The sequence below is a fragment of the Hylobates moloch genome, unplaced genomic scaffold (genome assembly GCF_009828535.3).
Source record: "Hylobates moloch isolate HMO894 unplaced genomic scaffold, HMol_V3 SCAFFOLD_3, whole genome shotgun sequence".
Taxonomy (NCBI): domain Eukaryota; kingdom Metazoa; phylum Chordata; class Mammalia; order Primates; family Hylobatidae; genus Hylobates; species Hylobates moloch.
This window is the reverse complement of record NW_026652278.1, coordinates 81,228,467-81,243,645: the sequence shown is the minus strand read 5'-3', so window position 1 is coordinate 81,243,645 and position 15,179 is coordinate 81,228,467. Positions and strand designations below refer to the sequence as shown.

Below are 15,179 nucleotides of genomic sequence, written 5' to 3'. Positions count from 1 at the left end.
TGTATTGATTTCTTATAACATGAATATCTGTGATTACAGAGACCTCAGTATTTTCTTTTTCTTCTGTAGCAGCATGTCCATCTTTTTTGAAGTTCTACCTCTCTTTCACTTCTAGTTCACACCATGTGAGAGCAATGGACCTGATCATCATGGGCAGTGGTCATAATATGTCTCAACCTGTCCAAAATAAAGATTAACCATATGGTTTATTTTGTAATATGCTTATGATCCAACCTAGTGTATTGAGAAACTTAACTAGAAATTTTGTTGAAATTATTGAGGAAAACAATATTCATTTTCTGAAAAAGTAGCTTAGCTAGTAAGATATAAACTCACTGCTACTAGTGGCCATCTTGATGTGGAACAATACTGAGAATATTTCTTCAGGTAATCCTACAAGAAATGTGTGCAAAACAGAAAAGAGAAAGTTACAGTGAGAAATTTCTTACATACTGTATTCAGTAGAGCCTCAGGGTAGCTCTAAATCTAGATACTTAATAAGAATACTATTGATAATAAATAATACTCATATAGCAAATACTATGTGCTAAGCATTCTTTCATGTACTTTATAAGATTAACATATCTAATACTCACAAGGACTGTATGAGATAGATATTATTGTCCAGTTTTATTACGTTCTGCAAATAAAATGCCCTGACAAATTATATTCTCTCAGACAATCATCTTTCTTTTGTTTGCAATCAACATTTTATATGTATTCACTTATTATGTATCAATCCTTTGATTTCTCAAAATTTATTTAGGGGTATATAAATATTTTGCTACCACTAGAATTAGCAAAAATTTAAGGTTAAATTTTCAAACATGTTATTGCCCTCATCATACTGTAGCAAGAATTAGTAATCAATGATACACTAAGGATTAAAGTCAAGTCCTAGAAAAATCTCATAGTTAAAATATTAAATAATATTAAGTGATATAATTTGGTCCCAAGTACGTACTTCTGAAGAAAATATATTTTTCTTATGAAAAGTTCTACAAGATTTGATAAATTGAGATATTCCATTTCCATCAGTTGAGAATACGGTTTCTTATTTGTTTTTTGATCTTTGTTGGTTTGTAAAGTTTTTTTGTCTGAAATTAGGACTGCAACTCCTTTGCAAATAATTCCTCAGGTAGCTCATCTAAGCTCTGAAAGGCTACAATAGCTCTCAAAATCTCAACAGAGGGAAATAAAATACTTCACAGTTGTAATGATTTTCTCTTCATATATATACACTTTCTGAAAAAGTAGAGTGAGAATACTAAGTATTTGGGAACTGATTTGAAAGTCCATAACTATTAAAAATTGCAAAAATTTTTATGGAGCATATTTATTTCAGAAATCAGTATCAAAGCCTGAAAAAAGAAGTCTTAAATGTCTTCATAATTCTCACAATGTTTTATATATATATGTAAAAATAAGAGAGTTGGTCAAAATTGCTCATATTAAACATGTTCCAATTACTACCCTACTTTAAACAAGAACCTTATAAATTCCTAAAATATATAAAATGTAAGGAATGGTACAAATAATGCTCACTTCTTGGAGATGAAGTGAAGATGAAACATAAACCCTATTTATTTATCCCAATTATTCCATTTCACATACCCACAAAGGACACTATTCTGTCATCATTTAACCCCGTTCCCCAAAATCTCCTCATAAATGCAGTTTCAAAAACAGCAAAACTATGGAAATTAAAATGTCATGATGTTACCAAACATGCTATGTAATCATGGACATCTTCTCCCAATGCTTAACCCTCCAAATAGTCATTCTGTTACAGTCTATTACCAGAGGGTGTTAACAGTAGAAAGAAAGAAAGAAAGAGTCATCTTTATCTGTAATTTGCTGCTTGCTTGCTTTGTGTGCCATAGTTAAAACTATTCAGGACCAAGAGTGTTATAAAATTGTATTTTTCTTTCCAGATAATATGGTTTTTCTGTATCATTTTCAGTTGATATCACTACTGATCTATTTTTCATGACTCACCACATACTGGCTTGTATTGTTATTCTGTATTGATTTAGGTTATTGCTAGCAATGTAGCAGAAACTCTGATTTCCAAGATCAGCAGCTACTAACTATGATTTCTCACCCAGGAGCATGAGGAGGGAATATACACAGCTCAGTGTTGTTGTTGCTTTTTTTTTCCTTAACATCAAAGCTGTTAGCGAAATAATCAAGAACTACTTTTACTGTGAATGTCAGCTTGTGAAAATTGACATGATATAGTTCCAGCCTGACTCCCATTGGTCTCAAATACTTAATTAATTAGAAAGAAGGCACACCATGAAACAGTTGGGGCTTGACCTTTAAAATGAAAATGGAATATAATTAGATCTGAAAGTGTAAACGGGCATAAAAGGGAAGTCTTAGTGAAAAACGATTATATTATTAATACTTGAAATTAATATTAGAATTAACAATTCAGATGTAAATAATGTTCTTTTAATTTAGAAACTGTCATACTTACCAGAGCTAAAGGAGCATTTTTCTTTTGTTATAAATGGAAATGTGCATAAAATATATTTGTTTCAACCTTTACAAAAGTGTCCTTCAGATCCCATAATGTATTACTAAATAAAACTAAAATCTAGCCTGAAAAATCTCCATACTCACATACTTAGCAGGTAAACAAACTAAAAGCCTAAGTTTAGTAGTATGTTTCCCCGTAACAACAGCTTAGTATCAGCCAATCCCAGTAGCTATACTTTAATCACTCATAGGCGGCCAACTGGTTAAACCTTGTTTAAATAAGGCAAATGCTGAGCTGTAACCAATACAGCTGTCTCTGTACCTCAGTTTCGGTTTCTGCACTTTACATTTTTTTTCCCATAGATATTTGACCATGTGACAGTGCCAAAGTCTCTCTGAAATTTCTTTGATTCTAAGGGCTGATTTGCAAATCATTTTTTTTCTTTTCTCAGTTAAACTCTCTTAAATTTGTCTAAAGTTTTTCTTTTAACAGTATCAATAATTCACACATTTTGGAGGTGGGGAATAAGAATATACCTCATAGCACCTGGGTCCCAATACACTTTAAACAAGAGAGGTTTCCAAGAAAACTGAGTGAAATATAACAGGCTTTCTCTGGGACTGGCCCACAAAGAAGGGCATTACATAATGATAAAGTGTTGAATTGAACAAGAAAACTTCACTATTCTAAATATTAATATTTATGCATCCAAAACAGGAGCACCCAGATTCTCAAAGCGAGTTCTTAGAGACCTTCAAAGAGACTTAGACTCCCACAAAATAGTAGTGGCAGAAAAATGTAGTTGGGTAAATTGATAAGCATCATTTCATGTATCTATTATCTCTTTGTTAATAGTTCTCATTGCACTTTAAAAAAGGCTAGTTAAAATGTTTAAGCATTTCATAAATGTTCAATTTAAAATAGAATAACCTGCTCCTAAATGACTTTTAGGTAAATAATGAACTTAAGGCCAAAATTAAGAAGTTCTTTGAAACAAATGAGAAAAAAGATACAACATACCAGGATCTCTGGGACACAACCAATGCGGTGTTAAGATGGAAATTTACAGCACTAAATACCCACATCAAAAAGTTAGAAATATTTCAATTCAACAACCTAACATCACAACTAAAATAACAAAAGAACCAACAAAAAAAACAGCCCCAAAGCCAGCAGAAGACAGTAAATAACCAAAATCAGAGCTAAACTGAAGGAGACTGAAACACAAAAGTATTCAAAAGATCAATGAATCCAGGAGTTGGCTTTTTGCAAAGAAATCAATAAAATAGAAAGACTGCCAGCTAGACTAATAAGAGAGAAAATCCATATATAACACAATCAGAAACAATGGAGGAGATATTACCACTGACTCCAAAGAAATACAGATAACCATCAGAGAATATTATGAATATCTCTATGCACACACAAGAAAATCTAGAAGAAATGGATAAATTGCTGGACACATACACCCTCCCAAGACTGAGCCAGGAAGAAATTTTGAATCCCTGAACAGGCCAATAGTGAATGAGCTCTGAAACTGAATCAGTAACAAATAGCCTACCAAAAAATAAAATAAAATAAAAGCCCAAGATCAGACAGATTCACAGCTGAATTCTACCACATGTACAAAGAAGACCTAGTACCATTCCTGCTGAAACTATTCCAAAAAATTGAGGAGGAGGATTCCTTCATAACTCATTCTGTGAGGCCAGCATCATCCTGATACCAAAACCTGGCAGAGACACAATAAAAAAAAGAAACTTCAGGCAAACATCCTTGATGAACATCGATGCAAAAATTCTCAACAAAACTCAGCAAATGAATCCAGCAGCACATCAAAAAGCTTATCCATCACAGTTAAGTAGGCTTTATCCCTGGGATGCAAGGTTGGTTCAACATACACAAATCAATAAATGTGATTTGTCACATAAAGAGAACTAAAGACAAAAACCACATGATTATCTCAATAGATACAGAAAAGTCTCTTGATAAAAACCAACGTCCAGCCAGGCGTGGTGGCTCACGCCTGTAATCCCAGCACTTTGTGAGGCTGAGGCGGGTGGATCACCAGGTAGGAGATCAAGACCATCCTGGCTAACATGGTGAAAGCCCGTCTCTACTAAAAATACAAAAAATTAGCCAGGTGTGGTGGCACCTGTAGTCCCAGCTACTTGGGAGGCTGAGGCAGGAGAATGGTGTGAACCTGGGAGGCAGAGCTTGCAGTGAGCCGAGATCGTGCCACTGCACTCTAGCCTGGGTGACAGAGTGAGACACCATCTCAAAAAAAAAAAAAGAGAGAGAGGTGCCACGTGTACAAAAATCAGTACATATTTATGAAACTTTTTTTCATCAAAAGCAAGACTCTGCCTCAAAAAAAAAAAAAGGAAAAGAAAATATGGATGCTCCAAAGATAAAGAAAAGCCTCAATCCAACTATATTATTGCAATAGCAAGAGATTTCAGAGTGTACATTGCCATTCTACCACTGGAAGTTTGTTTCATCTTCCCTCAAACTTGGAAAGGTCGCCATCTCCCAAAGCAGACAAATTCTCACAGGAAAAAGAGAAAACGCGCACTTCCACCAGCACGTGGCTTCATAAGGGCAAGCACATGCACCTGGCACATAGGAGGTACGTGCTGTCTGTTAAATGATGTGTTCACAGTGACCAGGCCTGCTAGGCCCTTCCAAGGAACATGCTTGGCAAAGCTATAGAGCAGTCAGGATAAGATATGTATCACATCCTTATCTCTGGGAACTTACCCTTTTCTGAAGTTATAGCTAACTTAGTAGAAGTATGAGAGGTAACATGATATGACAAAATTTAACATGTTCCACTCAGGAAAACAAGAAACACACGCATGTCCCTCGGATGACAACAGCCACGCCAACTCTGTGTCTGTGGTGGCATCTCCTACCTGACACGATCATCACAGGGCCTCTGATCTCGGTCAACTTCTGCCAGGTGAAGTTCCGAATGAGGCATTATATCAAAGTGCTCTTTCCAACTTTGGAGGCCCCGTCACCACTACCACTATTGGTGGGGGCTCTAGTGGAGTTCGCTCAACCACTGGAATATGATGATTTTTTGTCTTCAAATCCTGAATCCTGTTCATTAAAAAAAAAAAAAAAGTAAACTCACTTTCAAAATAGAGTAAAAGTAGACTTTTTAAATATAGATATGAGCACTTTCGTATATTTTATAGAGTACAACAGACAATATATAAATACAATTAACTTGTCAATTAACTTGTTAACTTTTGACCCCCATCCAAATAACTGCTGTTCAATAAAGATGTAACAAGATAACTTCGGTAGTATAGAGAGTTGAAAATTAAACACTCCTTAAATCTGACTGTTTTATGAGTGATTTTAATAATTTTTTAAAAACCAAAAGGTAAATACCGAGGCAGTGCATCATAATGGATAAGAGCATAGGCTCTGGAGTTAAATTTGGCTCTCCTACTTACTGGTTATATGATTGGAGGGAATCTGTTTTCTTGACCCCAGTTTTCTTGTCCATAAAAAGAGGGCAAGAATGATTCCTACTCTGGTAAGGATGCTGGAAGGGTTTAGTTGAATAATGTTTAAAGTACACTGCTAAGAATATCATAAGGACTCACTCAATAAAGCTATGTTAGTATTAAATATTGTAATTTTTGTATTTTATATTACAAATTTGTAAAACATATCCAGAGGGAAAAAGCACACTTATCACCATAGAAACAGTTTAAAGTTTAGGAAGAAACAAATTCTATAAATTCTTGTATCTTGGGCAAGAAACACCAACCAGTGTGCAGATGCTGGAGGCAAGGCAGCTTCTATGGGAAGGCTTCTCACATTTTAGTAAAAGCCACACAGCATGCATCTCCATGTCCTTTGGAGCTGGACTAGACTTGTGAATCCAAATGTCACCTGTGAGAGGCTCCTATTTAAAAAAAATCAATGGAAGAAGCATCAGACTGTAGCTAAACATACCTGTGAAAGGATCGAGCCATCCACACGGCAGACTGAACTGCAAAAGCGTTGGGATTTCTCTTCCGGGCATCTTCTTCGTCTCCTAGCTGGAGATCCTGCAGATGCCGCTTCTTTTCCTTTTCAGCTTTGGGTCCACTGTTTTTCTTTCTTTGTTTCTTCTGGTCCTTAGTCTCCATAGTGGCTATTTACCAATAACAAGTAACTCTAACCTACAAGGAAGAAGGTTGGGCTAAGGAGGTGGAAGAAGCATTTTACAATCCAGGCAATACCCAGGGAAAAACATTAAATTTCATTTATTTCTTTATGAAGACATGATGTATTTGTTCACTGAACAAGGGTAGAAACTGCTTAACTTAATTTCATTTCTCTCTGTTATGCTATAAATTAGATGAGGTACTTCTGCTAAGATTACATTTTATGATTAAGTTACTTTTTATTCATCTTAAGTGTCAACATCATCAGTATCTATTTCTGCAAGGATAGAAATATTCTATATCTGTACTTTTCCGCCATTTAGCCTTTAGCCACATGTGGTTACTTAAAATGTACTTAAAGAAACTGAAAAAATGAATTTTTAATTAATTTCCTTCCAACTCTAAATAGTCACATGTGGCTACCATACTGGACAGCTCAGACCTAGATATCGACTGGACTAATGAAGTGGTTTCCTAACTTAAACTAAAACTTAAATTGTAATAAAAAATTTAAAACATTTTTATGAACTTCCAATAGGATCGCAGTGTTACTTTTAGTACCTGTTGACTCTGTAAAACTCCTAAATTACAACTCATCTGCATACATTTGAAAAATAGCAATATCTGTATGTGTGAGATATGACTGGTTCTAAATGATGCCTGGAGACCCCATGGACTTACAGAGAGCCTTCCAGTGATTTCTGAGGTACCTGGGAATCTGTGGCCAATAAATTGGTAATCACTGAATTAGTGAGTTTTTTTTAGAATATCAGGCTGCATAAAATCTGACAGCTTGATTGAAAAAAAGCGGGGCAGGGTGCCATTTCATTCAATTAAGGTCCTGTATTAATTCCGTTTAATAAATGTTTGCGTCTGTCTATGATGTGCTAGCCACTGTGCCAGTAAATGGATATACCTATGATCTCACTTGCAGAGAATCCAAACTAGTATCTTTCGTGCCATGCAATAAGGGCTACATTGCAAGGCTGCACAGGGTGCTACTGGAGCACAGAGGTGAGTCAGAGGCTTCCCACAGACACACACAGGAGCAGAAACAGAAAGTCTTTATATATCACCATAATGTCAAGGAACACCGGCGGGGAGTTAGGAGAGCTGGGCACTAGGAACGCTTTGAAACTGAGTAGCTGTGTGATTTCAGAGATTATGTTGCTTCTCTACTATATTTTAGTTCCGAACTTGTACTAATGTTTCTCTTCCTTTTGCTCTTGGTGGGAAAGGCAGAATTAAGGGTCAACAGATTCCGCTCAGGTCTAAGTCGCCTGCCAGGACCAGGTCGCCAGGAAACGACGTCTCCCCGACACCTTCCCTCCCAGTCCGGGCTCTCTGCAGGGATTCACCCTGTCCCTCTCCCAACGACCCCCGGGCACACCGCTGGCAGATGCGAAATATGCTGCTCCTCGGGAGCAAAGATGAGCCGGAGGACCGGGGGAGGACATTCCCACTCGCACGACTCGCGATCTTCCCAGTGCCCCAGAGCCAGGGACCCCACCGCCGCCTACCCCAGCCCGCGGCACCGAACCTGCTCACAACTGCGACTCGTCAGGTCCGCTTGGACACCGCGGGAAACGGAAATTCACTGTCGCGCCGACTCGCCGGGAGGGAAACAAAAGGCAGGAAAAAGAGACCAGTGCCTGGAGGACTTTCAGGGTAGCGCTGGAAGAAAGACTCGTCAACAGCTGAGTGCAGGCGCCGGCGCCGTCTGCGCAGTGCGTTCCACCGGGTCCGCGTGCCTCCGGATTCCGCTCCCCCCCGCCCTCGGAACTCGCTGCCTCAACTCCTGCGGTGGGACTCCGGAGCAGCGTACACTGCGCTCCAGGAGCCCTCCCAGAAGGCCAGGGCAGCTGTGCGGCCTGGCGCGGATTAGTTGGTGCGGTGCAAAAGCCAGAAGGAGACACATTTGGTCCTGGCCACCCCGGAGTGACCGTGCTCGGGACGAATGGACTATGGCTGGACTGGGAGTCCACTTCTTCCTCTTTAAAGATGACAGATGAGGGAGATCTCGCGTTCTGGGGGTGCCCTAAAGCCCTCTTTTGGCCGGAATTGGTGGCTCATGCCTGTAATCCCAGCCCTTTGGGAGGCCGAGGCGAGAGGATCGCTTGAGCCCAGGAGTTCAACACCAGCCTGGGCAACATAGGGAGGCTACGTGTCTCTCTCAATAAATAAATAAATAAATAAATAAATAAATAAATAAAAGCCCGCGTCCTGGCGGGCGCCTGTGGTCCCTGTGGTCCCAGCTACTCTGGAGGATGAGGCAGAACGATCGCTCGAGACTTGGAGGCGGAGGTTGCAGTGAGCTGAGATCGAGCCACTGCACTCCAGCCTGGGCGACAGAGCAACACACTGTCTCAAAGAAAAATAAATAAATAAAATAAGGCCCTCTTTTTCCAGGACCAACAGACTCTGAAGGCAGGGACAAACTGACCCAGCCTAAACTGCCTCGCCTTCCCTGCTCCTGGGAAAGGGGCTTTCCCTGAGGGAAGGTAGCATCTTGCCATTTTCTTCCTGCACAGCTTTGCCTTCCCAGGGATTCGCCCATTGCCACCTGAGGAAATGCCTTGGAGTCCATCTAACCCCCACCCCAGGTACTTGGGACGCTTACAGAGCCTACATTGTCAGAGGATGCATCTTCCTCTAGTCTTGGAGGAGTTCCTTTCAATAAGATCCCACCAGTGCACTCAAGGCTCAATTCTACGCCAAAAAACTAGGCCCACTCCTGTCACCGAGACCCCTAGGCTTCAGGTCCTGTCACAGGGACCTTGTTTTCGCCCCTAGCAGCCCCCAGGTATTCATTCTGCATAGGCTATATACTGGGTGCTAGACTGGGGAGGCTACCCACGTGGCACATGCTTCCTTTATCCGTGAAGAGCTTAGGATGTTGTAATTTCTTCACACTAGGCCTCTTACTTCATGGAGATGTCAGTATCCGGGTAGATAATCCTTCTAACAACCTTTTCATCTCATGAAGCCCACTCCTGTCCTCTGTCCTACCTCAGCTTCCCCCTCCCTCCATGATCAGAACTCAGACCTTGTCAGGTCCAAGGACTGCAAACCCCACAGTAGCCCACTCTGACCACCACCTCCTAGCTATCCAGGTTACTCCCTATACTGCCCTGAAACAAAACTGCAACCTTACCAGCACCTCCAATCAAGATCTTACTACCTGTTCGCTGTTTCTTCCTTCCTTTATGACTTTTCCCTCTCTAGTGAGCCAGCTTAAACTCCATGGCCAACCATTCTCATTGGTCCTTTGCACACCTCCTCAACTCACCCACCTCCCTGTCACCTCCTATCTGCTTAGTAAGATGGGAGCCCTGGATAAACCCAGCTCTCCATCTATTCCATGCCACAACGATGCAACTAAACATGGCTGGAGGAAAACAGGACCATGTCAGCAGTCCTCACTTTAATCATTCTTTGTCCGGTCTATTCAATCTCCCATTGTTCCAAATGAGTATTTCACATGTCTTCCTCTCTGTTCAATCCTTCCTACTGCCTCCCCCTTCCTTGCCTCCTGAAAAAAAGAAGGGAAAAAAGGCCTTTTGAAAAAAGAAGGGATAGGTGTCCACAACTCAGTGTGAAGTGTTTAAAAGAGAGCCACACAAGCATGAAGAAACCCAGAAGTGAGTAACCTGCAGAAAAGTAGGTAAAGGCTCTGATCTGGATCCAGATGAGAAATGGAATGGCAAGTGAAAATCAGGAAATATTTTGAAGAAGATAAATGTTCCTGGATATCTTTGAATACCTGGTAAATTATTAAGTTCTTATATATAATAAAGCAAGATTGTAAAATCTTTTTATTCAGGTATTTGAGGAAAATGTGACTCCAAGGACTATTGAAATCTGAGACATATGTTCTGGGTACATTAAGGAGAAGGTAGAGTAGTGTTGAAGAATTTAAAAATATATTTAGGTCTTGTAAGTCAGCCCTTCTCCTTACATTAACTATATGACTCCTTCATAGTGGATTATTATTCCATCCAAAATTTCCTATTTCAAAAGCCACATTTGGTTCATGCAAATACGAAAAGATGCCATAGTAGCAGAAAAAAGTTTGGAGATGATGAAGATGCAAACAGGAGTATTTAGTAATACTTTAGTAAGCTTACACGAATACGATAAAACACAGTTTTAATTTGGCTTCTAAGTATACTTTATTCTAGACATTATAAATCACCATCACTTGAGAGAAAAAAAGAGAGCCAGAGATGAATATATACTTTCCAACATAATGTAGAGGCATAGTAACATCCTCAACATGACATATGCTGTGCTCCTAAATATCAAGGATAAGATGCTAAAATTTGTCTTTATCCCCATGTTTTGGGTTCTAAAATATTAGACGCAGAAAAAAAGAAAAAGAAAGTAAAAAGACACCACTCTAGGACAAGGAATTTTATTTTCATAAAACATCCATATCCACATAATTTGTAGGCAGTTTCCTAAATGGCTTTCAGTGATCCCTTTCTTAATATTCACATCCTGTCCTTTCAGCTTGATAGTTGGCTTGAGATTAATCACACTTGAGCTTAATCACTTCCAAGTCTAGATGACAAAAGCCTTTTTGACTTTTTTCTTGCACATTCTTTTTTGCCTTCTTATTTATTAGCCCTGTCGGAGCTGCTTCCATGTTGTGAGATGCTTTATGGGTAACATCCATGTGGTAAAACAGTGAAGTAGGCCTCTTGCCAACCACCAATTAAGAATAGCCACGGAGGAACTGAGTCCCACCAACAGCTACTTGAGTCACTATAAAAGTGGACTCATCGCCGGGCGCGGTGGCTCACGCTTGTAATCCCAGCACTTTGGAAGGCCGAGGCGGGCGGATCACAAAGTCAGGAGATCAAGACCACGGTGAAACCCCGTCTCTACTAAAAATACAAAAAAAAAATTAGCCGGGCGTGGTGGCGGGCGCCTGTAGTCCCAGCTACTCGGAGAGGCTGAGGCAGGAGAATGGCGTGAACCCGGGAGGCAGAGCTTGCAGTGAGCCGAGATTGCGCCACTGCACTCCAGCCTGGGCGACAGAGCGAGACTCCGTCTCAAAAAAAAAAAAAAAAAAAAAAAAAAAGTGGACTCATCACTGGTTGAACCTTGGGATAACCATAGCCCAAACTGACACCTTGATTTTAGCCTTGTGAGATATTCAGACACAGAGAATGCAGCTAAGCATTCTCTGAATTTCTGACTCATGGAAACTGTGAGATAATAAATGTTTGCTGCTTTATCCACTAAGATTTTGGATAATTTGTGAAACAAATGCATAACTAATACACCTACATACACAACTTGCAAGATAAAATATAACTTTAGAGGAAAAAAGAAGAAATCAAGCAAGAACGAGATGCACTTAACATAAACTAAGCTCAACATATTTCATTACAGCATGTGGAAATTGTGAAGTATCTTTTTCTTATATATGTTAAGTACTCAGTAAAAAATTACAGTATTGCTGAAATCTGTATACTGAAGCTGAAAAAGACAAAGAAAACTTAAAGGATGTATGGGAGGTAGTGAAAAGATAATTAAAAGATTCAAAACCAAAATTTATATAACAGAATTTGTATTTTAAGAAAAATGTAAAGAGTTACAAAAAGTATGTCCCCTTCTCTGACAGTAATTATTACCCTATTTGCTATAATATAATAAATAAGGTTTTGAGTAACAAATTTGTGGCAAATTTAAGCAACACTCCAGGTAAACAGACACCTGTCTTTCAATAAGAGAGGAGGAAATGACAATTACATTATTCAGCAAAAACATTTTATCTTTGTTTACAGACTTTGTGTGTGTGTGTGAATGTTTCTCACAAATTGCAAAGCTCCCCAATCTTAACAAAGAATTTGTCTGACCATTAACTATATTTCATGCATAACCTTTATTTTATAACATGAAATTATATATTGAATTTAGATTTTTACATTTTGTTAATTACTACTTCACAAGAGGGGGAAAAATAAAAAAATCTTCAAAAAGCAATTATAGCTCAATGATTTAAGTCAATTCACCAGGATATGGTTGTGGCAGATAATAAAAAATTAAATTCTTCTTTCAAAGCTAAGTTGATTACTCTGAGTACCTACCTGTGTTCTTCCAAACTTTTATAAATTACATGGGATTGGCGCTCAGATGAAATTTAGATTGCTTTTTTTCCAACTTTTAAGTTCAGTGGTACATGATCATGATTAAATGATGGCTAAAATGAGGATCTAAATCTATTGTATCATTACTTTACAATCAGAAATAAATGATAGGGCTAGCGTGAGAGCTAGGGGGTGAGGGGACCGGGGAGAGTGGGGCAGTCGGGCGAGTCGACGCGTGAACAGACAGACCTGCGGATGGGACAGCGGCGGCCAGAGGCTCTGCTAGCCCCGCTCAGCCCCAGATGCGCGGGGGACGCAGCCCTTCCCGCTGGGGGATGCTGTGGGATTCCTGGCGCCGGGCATCCAGGCGGCCCGCTAAGCCCCTGTGCCTCCCCTGTGCCCCTGGGGAACCAGAGTCAAGCTTCAGGGAAAGAGAACCAGCCGCCGAGACGCCGCAGGGTGCCAGGCGGGGAGGGGAGGAGAGGCCCCAGGCCCGAGGGCATGGAGCGATTAGGAGAGAAAGCCAGTCGCCTGCTGGAGAAGTTCGGCCGCAGAAAGGGTTAATCTAGCCGGTCTGGGTCTGACGGGACCCCCGGGCCGGGCGAGGGGCGCCTAAGTGGGTTGGGGTGACCTAGGAAGTCAGGGCCCCGAGGAGCTACTGGGGGACCTGGGGATGAGCCGTTGGAGCCGGCGCGGGAGCAAGGTTCCCTGGACACTGAGCGGAATCAGCGCGGCTCCTTTGACGCGCCGCGCTACGAAGGCTCCTTTCCCGGGGGGCCGCCGCCCACCCGGGCCTTGCCTCTACCTCAGTCGTTGCCCCCCGATTTTCGGCTACAGCCCACGGCCTCGGCCCTCAGCCCCCGCTCTAGCTTCGCCAGTAGCTCGGCCAGCGACGCGAGCAAAGCCGTCCAGCCCCCGGGGCAGCCTGCTGCTGGACTGGGCGGGGGCTGGCGGAGCTGGAGGTAGCCGGCCCTGCAGCAAGCGCACCAGCGGCATCAGCATGGGCTACGACCAGCGCCACGGGAGCCGCTTGCCAGCGGGGCCGTGCCTGTTTGGCCCACCCCTGGCCGGAGCACCGGCAGGCTATTCTCCTGGAGGGGTCCCTTCCGCCTAGCCGGAGCTCCACGCCGCCCTGGACCGATTGTACGCTCAGCGGCCCGCGGGTTTCGGCTGCCAGGAAAGTCGCCACCCGTATCCCCCGGCGCTGGGCAGCCCTGGAGCTCTAGGCGGGGCCGGAGTGGGAGCGGCGGGGCCCTTGGAGAGACTGGGGGCGCAACCCGGACGACACTCTGTGACCGGCTACGGGGACTGCGCCGTGGGCGCCCGGTACCAGGACGAGCTAACAGCTTTGCTTCGCCTGACGGTGGGCACCGGTGGGCGAGAAGCTGGAGCCCGCGGAGAACCCTCGGGGATTGAGCCGTCGGGTCTGGAGGAGCCACCACCTCCTTTCGTTCCTGAGGCCGCCCGGGCCCGGATGCGGGAGCCGGAGGCCAGGGAGGACTACTTTGGCGCCCGTATCAAGTGCAACAAAGGCATCTATGGGCAGAGCAATGCCTGCCAGGCCCTGGACAGCCTCTACCACACCCAGTGCTTTGTTTGCTGCTCTTGTGGGCAAACTTTGCGTTGCAAGGTTTTCTACAGTGTCAATGGCTCTGTGTACTGTGAGGAAGATTATCTGTTTTCAGAGTTTCAGGAGGCAGCTGAGAAATGCTGTGTCTGTGATCACTTGATTTTGGAGAAGATCCTACAAGCAATGGGGAAGTCCTATCACCCAGGCTGCTTCCGATACGTTGTTTGCAACAAGTGCCTGGATGGCATCCCCTTCACAGTGGACTTCTCCAACCAAGTATACTGTGTCACCGACTACCACAAAAATTATGTTCCTGAGTGTGCAGCCTGTGGCCAACCCATCCTGCCCTCTGAGGGCTGTGAGGACATCGTGAGGGTGATACCCACGGACCGGGATTATCACTCTGAGTGCTACCACTGTGAGGACTGCCGGATGCAGCTGAGTGATGAGGAAGGCTGCTGCTGTTTCCCTCTGGATGGGCACTTGCTCTGCCATGGTTGCCACATGCAGAGGCTCAATGCCCGACAACCCCCTGCCAACTATATCTGAGCTGCAATCACTGCTGCTGCTGTCACCACCACAGACAAACTGCTGTGGCCAGTGGGCCCCTCTGAGGCCAGCCAAGGCAAAGAATGCACTCTGCAGGCCTGGCAGAAGAGTCCTCTGGGGAGGACCCCAAGGGCCGGAGACCCAAAGATCATGATATTCCAAATGGATTGTGTAAGGGAAACCTTATATTTACCAGGGTGGGGGTGACTGGCCTTTTTCCCATGTGTGCAGCCTGAGCTTAGGCACACACAGGAGGGTTCCAGTACCTTCTGAACATCTGATTCTGTATCTTCAGTATATATATTTTG

The 15,179-nt window shown here is 42.5% G+C and overlaps 2 pseudogenes; one reads left to right on the top strand and one right to left on the bottom strand.

Moving 5' to 3' along the window:
- Nucleotides 1-5,354: 5,354 nt before the first annotated feature.
- Nucleotides 5,355-8,263, bottom strand: LOC116479111 (ribosome biogenesis protein BMS1 homolog; annotated as a pseudogene).
- Nucleotides 8,264-13,253: 4,990 nt separating this feature from the next.
- Nucleotides 13,254-14,892, top strand: LOC116479105 (LIM domain-containing protein ajuba-like; annotated as a pseudogene).
- The last annotated feature ends 287 nt before the right edge of the window (nt 14,893-15,179 follow it).